The sequence below is a fragment of the Ursus arctos genome, unplaced genomic scaffold (assembly GCF_023065955.2).
Source record: "Ursus arctos isolate Adak ecotype North America unplaced genomic scaffold, UrsArc2.0 scaffold_21, whole genome shotgun sequence".
Lineage (NCBI taxonomy): Eukaryota > Metazoa > Chordata > Mammalia > Carnivora > Ursidae > Ursus > Ursus arctos.
In genome coordinates this window covers 9538997-9555968 of record NW_026622886.1, presented here as the reverse complement: position 1 = coordinate 9555968, position 16972 = coordinate 9538997, and the positions used below count along the sequence as shown (strand labels likewise).

Sequence of the window (16972 nt, the reverse complement as noted above, 5' to 3'; positions counted from 1 at the left end):
TGGTGTTGGTTCCATTTAAGTTCAAAAATAGGCAAAACTAATCTAACATCTAAGAAGTCATGATAACCGTTCCCTGTTGCGGAGTAGGTGGCTTACGACGGGCGCAGGGAGGGGGCTGCTAGGCGGCTGCTAGTATTTTTGTGGGGGCTTGAGTGTTGGTCACATGGGTGTGTTTATTTTATGAAAATTCACTGAGCTATATGCACTCAGGATTTTTCATTTTTCTGAGTATGTTATACTTTAAGTTTTAAAAAGGGACACAGATTCTAAACCTGTGTTTCTCTTCTCAGCAGCTTTGTCGCCCCAGATAGAACATTCTGTCTTTGTTCTGGTAGTTCTCTCATCCTCAAAATGGGAATGATAACAGTGCCTACACCTAGGGTCGTTTTTAAGGTTCAATGAGATGCTCCATGTAAAGGGCTCAGCACAGTGCCCGGCACCTGACAGGTACTCACACACGTCTGTCATGTTTTCGTTGATAATACCATTCTCTTCCCAGCGCCGCCGGGACAGGCCTTACCCTGTGCCGTTTCACTGGGAAAGAGGACAGGCAGACGCTGAGTTTGCTTTGGAGGGAGGTTGGAAACTAGGACCAAGGGCAGAAACAGTAGGGTTTTGCACAAGCTATTGTTCGAGAAAGCTGCCTTGTTTGGTGGTGATAGGAAGGCAGGAGGGTGGGAGGATTCAAGAACGCACTTCCCCAGAACAGCCATTTACCACAGACATCAAAGTGAGGCCTGTTGTCGGCACGGGAGTCCCGGAATAGCTTCATGGAGCCCTCAGAGCCAGTTCTCAAAACGCTTCCATGTGGTGAGAGTCAAGAAAAGGACTTAAAAAAAGAAAAGAGAAGAAAAAGGCCTTGATTGGGTGCTACATAATGGGATAGTTTTCAGCTGCTTCAGAGCATTTTGGGCCAACACCTTTATTTGCAGTAATGAGTCACATGAGAATGAGCACATTAGGGCTGGTGGCTGGGCCCGTCCACGGCTCGGCCGGCTGAGTAACAGAGAAGCCAGTTTCTGAGAGACCTGTAAATAATTTGTGAAACGGATGGTCGGAAAAGTGACTGTAAAAGTAGCACCTCTTTACCATCCATATTTACTCCATATGTGTCTTGAAAACAGTTTATTTCATTTGCTGAGCAAAAGTTGGATTTTTACTACATCAGCCCCACAGGGCCAAGGCTGGTGGGAAATTAGAGTCAAGCTTGAAGTTTAGGCCGTTTTTAAATGGGGCGGGGGGGGGCAGCAAATGGTGGTAATCCGGGAGTATATACTGTTTGTTGCCAAAACCAGGCTACCAATTTGGATCTTAGACATAGGCTCCGGGAGCAATTAAGAGATTTGCTTCAGCAAATCCGATTCACTGTGACCAGGATGTCATGGCAGAAGGTTTCAGAACAACCCAAAACTCCCATTTTCACTCACAAGTCTAAGATCTCAGACCGTGGTCAAAGGAGTTAAAGTATTTTTCAAGTCCAGGTAATAGCTCTCGTTCCACGCGCAATAAATTTTAAGTCTGGTTAACTCCCAATCATTCACGTTAATGGAGGCAAGGAACAATTTGAATAAATTAAAACATGATGGATCCAAATTCTTTTGTATTGGATGCGGGCATGAAGTTTACGTTCACATTCTTCACAGAACCGGAGTGAAGGCTTGGTGCGTTGGCCGTACTTGAAACAGCGACATCCATGAACCCTGTCTTTGAAGAAACTGGAAGAAGAATGTCCTTTGCAGTTTAAGGAATGATGACAGATCTTGGGGGGTCGGGCAGCCTGGCAATGGGGGCGTTCTAGGCCAGTGGCTCTCAGAGTGTGGTCCGTGGACCGGCAGCATCAGCATCACCTGGGAACTTCTTAGAAATGTGGGTGCAACCCAGCAATCTCTGTTTTAACAAGTCCAACGCAGCCTAAAAGTTAAGGCCCACCGTTGTAAGCTACACAAAGAGCTTTGGATCCCATCCTTAGAGCCAGCCTTTGGATTTTTAGGGGTGCCAAAGAACCCACCTCTGTGTTACGTGCCCTGGGCTGGTGCTGGAAGGCCCAAGTCTTCCCCTAATAGGAGGAGTCTCAGCGTCGGCATTCAGTTGGGTGTAACCTCCCTACCTACCTCATCCACCCCACGCCGGCCTGTACAGGGTATGAAGACTACCCACCCCATAGATTTGCTGTGACAAGTCATGAGCGAGTTCAGGGGAATGGTGCCTCAGAATGGAGAACACTGCCTGCCCCGAGGTAAACCCTCAGTAAAGGTTAGCTATCACCTCCTTGTATCTGTAAACCCCAAACTAAACCAGAGTTTCTCAAACCTCAGCACTATTTCCATTTGGGGCCGAATAATATTTTTGTGTAGGACGCTGTCCTGTGTACTATGGGATGTTGAGTGGCACCCCTGGCCTCCACCTACTAGACGCCAGCAACATCCCCAGCCGTGAGGAGATCGTCTCCAGACACTGCCCAACATCTCCTGCAATTGAGAACCACAGAACTAGACGATGCTGATGAAAGTGGTGTCGATCGCGAAGCCAACAAGAACCATTCTGGCTTCGCTTTCAGGTTCAGTGCTGTGGATGGGTTCTCAGTAAATGGACAGCTGCCGTGTTTCTGGGTAATTGCGGGACTCATGTTAGCATGACACAGAAAAAGCAGTTCTCTCCAATGTACGGTTGTGAGTGGCATAAGAGAAAATTGATGTCAGCCGTATTGGTCATCAAGTTAAATAAGTTTCATTCCCTGTTGTAAATGTGCTTTTATACATCTGATGTAATGTTACAGTGATAAGGTAGTTATCATCTCCATTTTTATCCACATTTGCCCGTAGCCTGATGTTTTAGATCTCACCTATTTTTTTCCCAAAGATGCACCCTGATTTTCATTATTTACTTAATCAGACCTCAGCTTTGCTTCTGCCTGCCTGCCTGCCTGCCTGCCATGTGGCAGGGACTGTTCAGCCCTCAGTCCACCCCCAAAGCCAAAGACTCTGCCATCCCTTTGAATGGGGTACAAAGGCTCCGGAAGGCAGTGGGGCCATAAGCCCCGCCTTGCAAGCTGAGGGATTACCTGCGTTTTAAGATGAGCAGTAGGGTCCCCAGAGCAGAAATCCCAGCAGCAGCAACTGTCTTTCTGAGTTACTGAACAGTTTCCTTCACAGTTACTCCAGGTCCTGCATAACCCAAGTAGGTCTACAATCTGTCAGGACTTGAAATATGTCAACGCTGGTCCAGAAAATGAGACAGAAGGCTGTTAGTGATTCATTACGTGCTCTGCCTGCAGGGCCAGTCGCTCTAATTACCTTACTCAGTGTCAGATGTTACAAACATCTAGGAGTAAATATTTGTAGAGATTGCGACAGGCCCAGTTATGACAGTACAGATGCCGTAGGACCTTTGAAATAAAGTCAGGGATGCAGATACACGTACATGTGCTTCTAGTCTGTGTCTGGATCCCCTTAGGCAGTTCCCTAATCACTCAAGGCAGGCTACTCTGCTGAGCCTGCGTTTGGCCTCAGACCCTTGAACACCAAGCTCAGCCAGCCATCACCCATCAGCCAGGAGGCAAGAGTGTGCCGTGGTCGAGAGTGAGGACTGCAGCCAGACGGCCCACCTTCAAATCCTGGCTCCACCGTCTACTAGCTGGAATATCTTGGGCATCGTATTTAGCTTCAGTTTCCTCCCTGGAAAAATGAGGTTCTAATAGGACCTACTCATAGCGCTAATGGCACCAATGCCCGTGACCCCCATAATAAGTGCTCGGTAAATATCAGCTATGACGTGTGTTGAAGCGGAGACTGGGTTGAAGGGCGTGGCTGACTGAACGTGAAGCCACAGGCTCTCCTGGAAAAAGGAATCGCTAATTCACCAAGCCTGGGTTAGGAGCGCAGGCTCCAAATGGGAAGGCAATGCAAGGCATGCATAGGGTAATCGCCGGCCCTCCCATCCGGCGTCCCCACTCCCTCGAGTTACAGACTGTCTATACACTTACATTCAGCGGTGTGCACTGAACTCCACGTTAACGTCCCCCCGAGCAAGAATCCGATGACCTGCGTAAGAAAGAATTTGTGTATGAAGGAATCTTTGGCTTATGTGCAAAGGAAAAAGTCTCCCTCGGAAAAATACAGGCCTTACACATTTCGCAGACCCTCGTGTCCACAGAAACAGTCACTGGCAATTAGGCAGCCGCTGAAAGATCAGAGGCAGGAGCCCGCACATGAAACACAGGCAGCGCCTGAAGATCGCCGCCTTCTATCTCTGAGTTATGGGCGGCCAAGGTTGCCTCCCCCCGGCCCAATATGCTCTGAGCTTTTCCTGCTGTGGACGGAAAGCCCCAGGGACTTTTATGCACCCCAGTTTTCATGCAGCTTACTGATCCCTTTTTCACATGAATGAAAAACGCCTTTGATTTTGAACACTCACGTCTGTTTTGTGTAACACTTAACTGATGTGCCAGAATTATTCTGTACCTTAAAGGGGGTCTTGTGCTGGGTTATTAAAATCAGTCCTTCTGTGAAGAGTCACTTTGTTCACTTAAAGGATAACCGCCCTGCCTTTCTTAATGATGCTCATCTCGTTAAACCTGGATTAGAGGAGAGAGAGGCAAGCAGACCAGCAGTCGGAACATGGCCAGAGTCCATCGACGAGCTGGTCCAGCTACAGGAGAGGCTTCAAAGAAATATTGTCTGCTAATCAGCTGATCTGGAGTCCTCTAAGACTTTCAGCCCTGCTCTCCTTTGGGATCTCTGCTTTAGAGCATTAACTGCAGTTAGAATCCTGATGAGCCAATAGAGACCTTGACCCAGTGGGTCCACTTCATTTGTTCAGATGACAGAATGTGCTGTTTCATTATCTGTGGAATTCCCCATCTCTGAAGAGGTCCGTGAAGTTAAACCATTCATCCATTCAACCATCATTTGCTGTTCCTTCTCGGTGGAGGGCATTTTAAGTCCTGGGAATGAAGTTATGAGTCAGATGCTCGAAATTGGGAGGGATGACAGAGAAGCTACAATACAGTGCGGGGGGGGAAGGCTTCCATTCACATATGTAACCTTGGCGAGTTCAACTGCAAGTGCAGCACTAGAAAAGATGAGGAAAGGTAGTATTTAAACAAAGCTGACGACTTTGCGCTCACCTCTGCTCTCATTGTTAAGTCTCGATGAAATGAAGTGTCATCTGCTGTCTGCTCCTGCCTCTCACAGCGTGAGAATCTCTGTTCTAACGTGAGTCGCTAGAGTTAAGAAGGCTGCAGGTGGTGGTTTTGTATTTTGTACATTATGGACCCTAAATTTAAGACACGGTCCTGTTGGGTGCTCAGCCAACGAGCAAACTGTTCCAATGCTGAGTGGCTTAAATTATCTTCAAGAGTAATTTTGACTTTGTGGGGTTTTCACTTTAAATGGTGACCATAGAAGCTAATACCCCAGTGAGACCAGATTCCTCTGTCACAGCAGCAGAAGGGAGGCCAGTCTGTGACATCATAAAATGGAAGCTTCTGAGCAGTCAGGACCTTTCCCAGAGGAAGCAAGTGCCAGAGCTGGTTTTGGAAGAATGAATGGACATTAACCAATGGAAGGAAAGCCTGTGCTGGAATTGGTGGGGAGGAGGAGGAGAAGGAGGGTGACGGTGATGATGACAGCAGGTGGAGAGAGCAAGGAAGTAGAAGTGACAGGACTATAGGAAGTTAGAGAAAGAAGGGAATCAAGGAGGAGCTCTGAAGTCATGGCTTGGACACACGAGTGGTAAACCAAGTAAACCAAGATGAGCAACAGACAGGAAGCCAGTGGTGGAGGGGGATGATGGGTTCCACTTGGAGCAGGCTGAATTGGGTGCCTGGGGGATACCTGAGTCGGCAGTGCGCCCGGAGATGAGAGACGGGCTGCTAAGGCAGACGGGGAAGTCGCCAGTGATGGAGGGCATTGGAATGAGTGTGACATCCTCTCCAGAGACGTGCGGGGGAAGAGGACCAGAGATGGAACCTCAGAGACACCAACATGCGTGGATGGATGGGCATGGAAGGAGGTAGGAGCAAAAGAAAGCCCAAAACCAGTGTCCAGCAAACCAAGGAAGGAAGGGTTTTTGAAATGGGAGTGGGGATCATAAGTAGGGCACTGGGGAAACAGGGAGAGGACCAGGAAGAGGAAGTCGGAAGGCAACCTAGGGATCTCTAAGCTATGACAGCAGATTCAAGGGCATGAAGGAGCTAGGCATTTGCAGAAGTGGAGGGCGAGCGGAAGGTGGCAGTTTAATAGGTGCCATGGAGCTGCTAGTGTCCCTCTTACTCAGTGGTTCACAGGGGCCCACACCAAGGGAGCACCCCTGGCCTCTGAACAGCCTCTGCTGTGAATGTTTCAACATCCGTTCCCAGAGTTCTCTCTCCATCAGTCTGCCTGAAATCCCTACCATCAGGCTCTTGCAGGCAGGTCTCCTGGAAGAACACATTAATTAATTAACTTAATGAACACCCTGATCAGTGTCAGGACTGATGAGATTAGCGGAGCTGTCTTCTTAGGTCCCTAAGGGGATACACAGAGATAAGGAGGAATGGATAAGGGCAATAAGAGAGGAACAAAGTGAGCAGACTCAGCTAGGGGTCTCCCTCTCCTACCCCATTCCACCACCGCTCCCATAGGTGGGGGCTCTTGGATTCATGATCAGTGGGGGCAGGGAGGGTGATATGAGGACATGATGTTCTCCCCACAGGTTTGACCAACTTGATTAATCTTGCTAGTGAAGGAAATTTAGACTGAGCACCTACTATGGGCTAGCCCCTTTGTATAAATTATGCCAACACCCAACTCTTCTAGGTAGGCATTATTCTCCCCCATTTTATTCTGCTCTAACCAGATGTGATGGGAAGGGTGTCTTAATACCAATTAGTATTCTAGACATTTTTCTATATATAGTTATACAAGTGCACACACACATACACATGCATACACAATCTTTTTGAACTTTAATCATAGAAAATTCCAAATATTTACAAGACTAGAGAGAAGACCATAGTGGGTCTCCATGTACCCATCACTCAGTTTCAACAATTATCAACTTATCACTGATCTTGTATCTAACCCCACCCACTCTCCCCTCCTACGTTGTTGTGAAGCAAATTGCGGATTTACAAATATCATTTCACCCGTAAGTGCTTCAGTATGAACCACCAAAAGGACTCTTTTTAAAAAACTATAACTATGGTAACACTGTCACACTCAATTACAGGTAAAAATAATCTCTTATTATCAGTAAATATCCAGTTAGTGTTCAGATTTCCCAATTGTCTCATAAATGTTTTTCCCAGATGTTTGAGTTGGAATCCAAATAATTGACATTAGTTAACAGGTCTTTTAAGTCTCTTATAATCTGTACTAGTCGCTCCGATCTCCCGTGTCCCTATCTCCTTTTTTTTTTTAATTGCAATTGATTTGTTGAAGAGACAGGACATTCGTCCTCTACTTTCCCATAATGTGGACTTTGCTGACTGTATTTCCTTAGTATTGTTTATCATGTCTCTCTGTCCTCTGTATCTTCTGTCAGTTTGCAGTTAGATCCAAGTCTTGATTGGATTCAAGGTTGATTTTTGTGAGAGGACTCATTCATAGGTGCTTGTGGTCTTCCAGTGGGAGGCACGTACATCTTGTCTCTCTTTCTGTGATGTCAGCAGCAACTGATGCTCCAAGCTCTATTCCTCCAGTAGAGGTTGCAAAATGGCGAGATGCTGATTCTATCACTTCTTCATTTATTAGCTAGGATACACCCATTTAGAGGAAACCCCCTTCGTCAACTGTTTTGCTACTCAGAGGTATATTTCATTTAGTAAAGGCTGGATATGTGCTTGATTCTTTTCCTTTACTTCTCAGTTTTCAAATAATGAGTTACTTCCCCAGCATCCTTTCAGTGAGACCAGTGGGATCTTAATGAGGGGACCAATGAGTTTTTTGGGGGATATTATTGTGATTAAACATATTCATATGTCCCAATCCATTGCCATTACTATCTTTCTGATGCTCATAGTGTCTGACCATCTTTGACCAAGAGAAACTATTCAGGTTTGCTCCCTAAGTCTTTTTGATACAAACCCAGCAGCCCTTGAAAACTTGCTTGCTTTCAGGTATGCCATGATGTTCCAGTCTCCTGCTGTACATTTCCTGTCCAAGGACTAGACTCAACGGTTTCTCCAAGGAGCAGAGTTTTCTTTTTGTGAGAAATGATATTTCAAGACCACAATCCAGGTGTTAGGAATGCCGATTACTACTGAGCAGGTAATTGTTTCTAGGTCATTTTGCTGGTTAAAGCTAAGATCAATGAGAGAAAGAAGGGGGAGGGTGGGGTGGGAGAGAGAGGAAGAAAGGAAGGAAGAGAGAGTGTATCACAAGTTCATGCAAATGCTTTCAAGTCAGGACAAGGTTTTCTTAATTTTATCAATTTTACATCTGTTTCCACACCAAAACTCTCAGTTCCAGTTCTTAACAACACCAGCATAACTACTCACTATCCTAGAATGCATGTACCACAGTCTCTGAATAGCAAAATCCACACCAGTACAACTACTGAAGAGAGTTTAATGTTCTTATGGTCTTACAGTTCTTTATACAGTATATCACGCTAGGGACATAGAGTCAAATTACTAGTTGAGCAGTAATTTAGAATTGTTCTCTGTGAGGTTTCCACTGATAGCATATAAAGTTAGGTTCAGTTATTTCATATGGTTTGAGGTTTTAGGGATTTTTATTTAATTTTATGTTATATTAAGTCTAACTTCTATCCCTGTTCTCTATAGGTAACAATTTAAATTTTGAATGTTTATATTTTCATTGTTTTTAAAATATATACATATAACCTCCTTCTCTCCAGAAACAGAAACGTACTCCGTATACTTTTCCAATGTGATTTTTTTCACCCAATGTTATATCCATAGACCCTTCCATACAGTATTTGTGGAGCAAATGGGTCTGTCAGTGGGACCAGACACTACATACTGTTCTGTAACTTGCCTTTTGTCACCTAATGTTCCAGGAGCTGCTCCCCCCCCACCCCACCAATGCTTTTGAAACACCAACTGATGCCCCCCAGCTTTGTGGGAGGGACCGCATGGCAATGTTTCTTGGGCTTTTGGTATCATCCATCAGTGAAAGACTACGCATACATAGCCCACCAATTTTCGGTCGCATAGCACATAAAGTTTCAATACATTTCGTAAACAATAAAAACAATATTTTAAATTATTCCCACTTGTTCTAAATCTGTGAAAGGGATGATATTTGCCATGCCCCCCCCCCCAGGATTTATATGTAACTTGATGGCGAATGGCTGGAGACCTAGGCTAGTGTCTCCATGAGTCCTGTCTTGTTGGGTTTTTTCCCTCAACGATTACATTTCACTCAGAAAATGTTAACTCACATGTATTCAGTAGTTCTCACTGTTCTGGATGCTCATGTGGAAAGTGTTTCTGGTACTGCCTTGAACCACTTCAAAATTTAGCAGCTTAAAACAGTAATTCGTGTCTCATGATGCTGTGGGTCAGGAGCACGTGCGGGCTTGGCCAGACGGCTCTTCTGGCTCCATGCTGTATGCGTCCCGCTGGTGGCTGGGCTGGGCTGGAGGGCCCAAGAAGGCCTCATTCACATGTCTGTAGGGGAAGCTAGGAGTGAAGCTTTGGGGGCAGGGGCCCGGGTTTGAAACCCAGCTTGGCCACTTGTTACTACGCACATGGACCATTGGATGGATAGGTAACCAGAGTCAGCCAGTCATGGATCATATTCTGAAAACTGACTTGATGTAAGGGTCCTTGGAATTGCTTGGGGGGATGGGGGGGCAGCAGTTGGAAGGCAGGAGTGATGCTGAGGCCCAAGTTTTATAAACTTCTCAAAGGTGTTTGTGACCACCTTTGAGTGGTCTCAAAGTTTTGAACCACTGATGGAAAGAAAGCATATGCTTTCATTAACCATTCGGAATTAGCTACCAAGTAGGGGGCTCCTGTAAGAGAATATACCAGAGATTATAATTTTGATGTAAAAGGAAGTTAAAATCGGATGCTTTGGGGTTCTCTATCTTTTTTTTTCTTTTTGACTAAGACCCCAACACGAAACTTCCTAATTTAGGTGCTAGATGCCCTATGTGGGGCATGCTGAGATGATGAAGCCTCTTCTGTCAACATCAGGAATAACATCGGGCATCACCCACCTCTGTTCACAAAGGAAGGTGGTTGGAGAGGCCAGAGGGGAAAGATTTCTTTGGAGAGAGGAATTGGATTGTTGCGGGATTTTCCCTTCCCCTCACCTATGAGGGATTTGGGGGGAGGGGAATTCTTTCCTCCCTTCAGCCCAAAAGAGAGGAACTTCAAGGAGCTTAACACGGCTCAGATCTGAAGCCTGACACATGCCTAAGAAAGCAAAAGTGAGAAGCTGAGGCCATCAGACTGAGGAAGTGGAGAGGGACAGGGCTGTGCACGTTCAGTGATGACAGGGACAAGGCTGTGTGAGTTTCCCCAAGGGCCCGTGGACTCACAGGAGTGAGGCTGCCTTGCACAATTACAGTGGGGACACGAGGCAAGAGAACTGCTTCCAGACACTATGCAACTTCACGAAAGTCAGAGTAGGATTATATTAGTTAGGATTTAGTTTGCTGCAAGTAAGGAAAAAACCCACAATAGCAAGACAAGAAAGAAGTTAGTTTCTCTTAAACAAGACTTAAAGGAGAAAGAAGGGAACTCCTTTCAGGTAAATGTAAGCAGGCCAGGGCTGATACGGTGGTTCCAAAATCATCAGAGATCCTTTTGTCTTGTTGTTCTGCTATACTCAACACATAGCTTACACCAGAGGGCCCACCATGACTTCTAGCTCCATCCATCCCTTCTGCATTGCGGCCACCTGGGAGGACGGGGAAAAGCAGTCTCCTTGAATTTGAGCACAGTTCCCAGAAATTGCACATATGACTCTCACATACGATTGGCGAGAACATGGTTGTTACAGGGCCACATCCAGCTACAAGGCAGGCTGGGAAATTTCATTATTCCAGGTTGTCATGTGTTTAGCTAGTTGGGGATTCTACTTCTGAGGAAGGAGGGTAAAACTGATATCAGGGAATAATTAGTAGTCTCTGTCACATTGGTAGACTGCCCACATTTGAGAATTGAGTCATAAGAGGCTGGGCATAAGAGAGGCATTAGCCAGGTGAGAAGGAATTACAGGAAGCTCCCAGCAGGGGCATCGCCAAACATGTTCTCATAGCACCACAGGACAGAAAGAATCAGTGCCAATACAGATGACAAGTGAACTCACCATGGAAGGCTGTGCCTCCTTTTCACCAAACTGTCTCTCCCTGCCAGACCTCAGGTCAGAGGAGTCAGGAGTCAAGACCCATAAGTGGCAGAGGAATCACTCAAGTCAATAAAATCGCCCTTTGCTGTACTTCAAGCTGGGGTCCAGGCCAAGCTGAAGGAGGGAAGGCCCTCTAAATTAGGTAAGAACTTGGATTTTTAAATTATTATTCTGCACTTTTAAATGACTAAAACAAAACTTGCTGCTTTTATAAGTGCCTGGAGAACTTTAAAAAAATCTAACAGTGGCATTTCCTCAAAAAGTTGAACATAGAGTTACCATATGACCCAGCAATTCTGCTCCTAGGTATATACCCCCCAAAATTGAAAGCATATGTCCAGACAAAAATTGTCCATGAATGTTTTTAGCAGCATTATTCATAATAGCCAAGAAGCAGAAACAATCCAAATGTCTATCAACTGATAATGGTCATACAAAATGTGATATACCCGTACAATAGAAGATTGTTCAGCCATAAAAGGAATGAAGTACCGAGAAAACTTGAAAACATTATGCTAAGTGAAAAAAACCAGATGCGAAAGGCCACGTATTGTATAATTCCATTTATACGAAATGTCCAGAATGGGCAAAAGCACAGAGACAGAAAGTCGGTTAGTCGTTGTCAGGGATTGGGGCTGTTGGCAGGTAACTGGAGAGTGACTGCTAGTGAGTGTGGATTTCCTTTCTGAGACGATGACAATGTTTAGGGCTTAGATAGTGGTGATGGTTGCGAAACCTTGTGAATATTCTAAAAACCACCAAATTGTGCACCTTCAAAGGGTGCACAATTTCATGGTATTTGAATTATATCTGAATTTTTCAAAAATTGTAATCTAATATTAGCCAGAAAGTCATCCTGCCTGAGATCCCACCTGGAGCTGGGACAAGAACTCGTGCACAGGCACATCTAAAGGGACGGTGGGAGAAAGAGTTGTTTTTGAATTGTACTCACAAGTTTGATATAATCCCTTCGATATGATGGTTACATTTGTGGAGCTTGTCTAGGATCCTTTACATGAAAACGATGTGATCAGTGTGGTAGAAAGGATCAGGGGACTTCAGGTTCAGCTCCCACATGTAAAGAGGTTGGAGTCTGTCATTCCCATTCTTCCAATGAGAAAAAAACGGAGTAAACTGAAAATCAACTCTTTTGAACCCACCAGAGAACAAAGTCTGCAGGTGGACTGCTATGACAAAGTAGCACAGACTGAGCAGCTTATAAACCACAGAAATGTATTTCTCACAGGTCTGGAGGCTGGAAGTGGGAAACCAGGTGCCCGTGTGGTCAGGTTCTGGTGAGAGCCCTATTTCGGATTGCAGACTGCCAACTTCTCACTGTGTCCTCGCACAGTGGAAGGAGGGCCAGTGAGCTGGCTCTCTGCATTCCCTTTTATAAGGGCACCAATCTCATTCATGAGGGCTCTATCCTCATGACCTAATCACCTCCCAGACGCCCCACCTCCTAATATCATCATATTGAAAGTTAGAGTTTCAACATATAATTTGGGGGCGAGGGGAACACAAATATTCAGTTTATAACAGCAGGGCAAACTGCCACCTTGAAATCTAGAGAGACGGGAAAATCCAGAGACACATCCAAGATCTGCTTACCTGGTGCAGAAGCTGCTGGAGCCATAAACTAATAGGAAAATTTAAAGGTAATTTTGGTGAATTTCTGGAGGGTGAGTGTGGACTAGCCTGAAAGAGAAAACTTAGGGGGCCTTCAGTTTTGGGGGGCCTTCACACTTTTGTGGGCTTTACCTTTAGTCACCCCATCAGGTTATGAGATGAAGATGCTATAAAAATCCCCTCATGGCTCTGGCAGGGGCAGGGGAAGATAACCGTTGTTCCTCAACCCAGACTGTCGTCCATAAAAGACTATGTTCCAGGGAAAAAGCCTACACCAGAGCCTTGTCCCACCGAGGGGAAGGGTATTGCTCCTCCTTCAGCCCCCTCTAACCTCCAATCTCACTTAGGGAAGAAAATCTATGCCAATAGACAATCACTCGTGGAGGTCACAGGCCAGAGGCATAGCTTACAGGAACACTGAGCTCTAAATGAGGCCATAAAATGCTCTCCTTCCCCCACAGTTTACCACCACTCCAACAGGGCTCTGATACAATAACATTGGAATATAGCAGAAAGAGCTACAAGACACTGACCTTCATTTCACAGATGAGGAGTACTTAGGGAAGCCCAAAGCCAAGAGAGAAGACAAAAACAAGAACACTAAGAGGAATTTGAATCCTCCGGCACCTGTAGCTACAGGAAACATTAAACACAGTCCAACTCCTAATCAGGTTAACATAATCCTCACATTAAAGGCTCAGTCCCTGTTACTCAATACAACATGTTTGGCTTTCAACAAAAAATGACAAGGCACACCAGAGGCAGGATAAAAGTCTGCAGAGATCAAGCATCAGAACCAGACTCAGATATGACACAAATGTTGGAATTATCAGACAGAGATTTTAAGATAACCATGATTCATGTTAAGAGCTCTAATGGAAAAGCAGACAACATGCAAGAAGAGATGGGAAATATAAGAAGAGAGATGGGAATGCTAAGAAAGAACCAGGAGGGAATGCTAGAGATAAACACTGTAGCATAAATTAAGATTGCCTTTGATGGGCTCATGAGTGGACTCACCATGGCCAAGGAAAGAATCAGTAAGCTTGAAAATGGGTCAATAGAAACTTCCCAAATAGAAATGCAAAGACAAAACAAGGAAACCAGAACAGAACATTCAAGAACTATGAAACAATCTCACAATTTCAAAATATGTAAGACATGTAATTGGAATATCAGAAGGAGAAGAACAGAGCAAAATAAATATTTGAAATAGTGCCAAGAATTATCCAAAATTAATGACAGACACCAAAACACAGATCCAGGAAGCTCAGAGAGTACCAATCAGAATAAATACCAAAAACTATACCTGGGCCTATCATACACAAATTGCAGAAAATTAAAGACAAAGAGAGAATCTTGAAAGAATCCAGAGGGGGGGAAAAGACCTTACCTATAGAGGATAAAAATTACAGTGGTCTTCTTATCAGAAAGCAAGCAAGCAAAAAGAAAGTAGAATGAAATAGCTAAGATGTTGAAAGAGAAAAGCCACCAGCCTGGAATTCTATATTCTGCAAAATGATCCCTCAATAGTGTAGAAGAAATAAAGACTTTCTCAAACAAATAAAAACTGAGGGAATTCATGGCTGGCAGACCTGCCCTACATGAAATGTTAAAGCATTTTCTTTCAGCAGAAGAAAATTATATAGGACAGAAACTTGCATCCACATAAAGAAGGAGGAGTAAACGAAGGTAAAATAAAATCTTTTATTTTTCTTAATCTTTTTTAAAGATTTTATTTATTTATTAGAGAGAGAGAGAGCACAAGTGGGCTGGGAGGGGCAGAAGGGAGAGGGACAAGCAGACTCCTGGCTGAGCAGGGAGCCTGACATGGGGTTTGATCCCAGGACCCTGGGATCATGACCTGAGCTGAAGGCAGACACTTAACTGACTGAGCCACCCAGGCGTCCCTGTTTTTCTTAATCTTAATAACTGTTGGGTGATTATAGCATATGAATGAGTGAAGTAAATGCCAGCATCTCCTTGGGGATGAGTGAGAGGAATTCACAGTACACGCTGTTAGATTGCGCCTGCACTACAGCGAGCTACAGAGTGTGATTTGAGAGTAGACTCGGGTTATAAGTCCCACTTGTTTTGGAGACAGTAAGGCAACCATAAGAAAAGTTTAAAAAGAAGTGTAACTGATATCATAACAGAGGAGATCAAATGAAACCATATAAAATGCTCAGTTAAAATCAGATAAGGCAGAAGAAAAAAGGAGAGAGAAAGAAACAAGGAACAAATGCAAGGAATAGAGCATAGTTACAAACATGGTAGATATTAATCCAACTCTATCAATAATCACTTTTAATGCGAATTGTCTAAATATCCCCCCAAAAATCTAGAATAAGCAGAAGAGTCCTGAAAAGAAGAACAAAATTGGGAGACTCACCTACCCGATTTCAAGACTTACTATAAACCTCAAGACAGCGTGGTATTGGTAAAAGAATAGACACACTGATTCGTGGAACAAAATAGGAACCCAGAAATAACTTAAACAGATACAGTCAACTTATCTTTGACAAAGAAGGAAAGGAGATTCAGCGGAGCAAGAATAGTCTTTTCAGCAAATGGTGCTAGAACGACTGGATGTCCATATGCAAAAACAAGTGAACCTAGACCCAGACTTACACTTTTCACAAAAATTAGCTCAAACTGGATTATAGACCTAAATGTAAGATTCAAAACTAAAAACATCTAGAAGAAAACAGGAGAAAATCTAGGTGACCTTGGGTTTGGTAATGAGTTTTTAGATACAGCACTAAAATCATGAACCATGAAAGAAAAATTGATGTTAGACTTTATAAAAATTGAAAAGTCTGCTTTGTGAAAGACAAACCACACACTGGGAGAAAATATTTGCAAAATGCCTATCTGATAAAGGGATTGTGTTCAGAATACACAAGGAATTCATAAACTTCATCATAAGAAAACAAACAACTCAATTTAAAATGGGCAGAAGATCTGAACAGACATCTCAGTAAAGATACATAGATGTCAAATAAGCATATGAAGAGATGCTCGGCATCATTTGTCATTAGTAAATTTCAAATTAAAACAACAATAAGATGCCACACACCTTTAGAATGGCAAAACTCCAGAAAGCTGATGATACAAATCTCTGGTGAGGGTATGAAGCAATGGGACTTCTCATTCACGGCTGGTGGAAATGCAAAATGCTACGGCTACTTTGGAAGAGTTTAGCAGTTTCTTACAAAACTAAACATAGTCTTAACGTACTGTCCAACAATCATGCTGCTAGGTATTTACCCAACGTATTTGAAAACTTATGCACATGCAAAAATCTGCATAGGAATGTTTATAGCAGCTTTATTCATAATTGCCAGAAAAGGGAAGCAACCAAGATGTCCTTCAACAGGTGAATGGATAATCACACTGTGGCACATACATATAGTGGGATATTATTCAGCAATAAAGAGAAATGAGCAATCAAGCCACTAAAAGACATGGATGAATCTTAATTATATATTGCTAAGAACAAGAATGTAGAAAAGGCAAAACATTTTGGTGAAAAAAAAAAAAGTGGTAAAAGCACCAGTGGTTGTCAGAGGTTTGGGGAAAATGTGGGAAGTGAAACACTGGAGACTTTTTTAAGGTGAAGAAATTATTGCATATGATACTGTAATAGTGAATGCATGATAGTATGCAATGGTCAAAACCCATAGAATTTTATAGCACAAAGATTGAATCACAAAGATTAAATCACAAAGATTAATCACAAAGATTAAATCACAAAGATTTAATCCATGTTAAGTTAAAAACAAAATCATGTAAGGAGGGGGGATCCCAGGATAGAATGTAGAATGTGACAAAAGGTCACATGACCTAAGTAACTTTGGAAATTATTTGTTAGATGAGTACAGATACAAGAAACTGTACATAAGCCCTGTACTCTAGTTGATAAAGTTGTTCCCTGTGTGGGGGTTGGGTTAACAATTCTAGTGCCACTATCCATGTATACTGGCGTTGGATAATTAAGTAAACTATGGGGTAGGGTGGGAGCCAGGTTTCTCACT

At 43.8% G+C, this 16972-nt stretch overlaps 1 long non-coding RNA gene across 1 annotated transcript in view; it reads left to right on the top strand.

Annotated features, from left to right (window-relative positions):
* Positions 1-5097: 5097 nt before the first annotated feature.
* LOC113256039 (uncharacterized) overlaps positions 5098-16972 on the top strand; it is a 29245-nt gene continuing 17370 nt past the window's right edge. The window contains exons 1-2 of the long non-coding RNA XR_003316523.3: positions 5098-8249; positions 11315-11448. This is a non-coding gene — a long non-coding RNA (uncharacterized LOC113256039). The remainder of the gene's footprint in view (positions 8250-11314; positions 11449-16972) is intronic.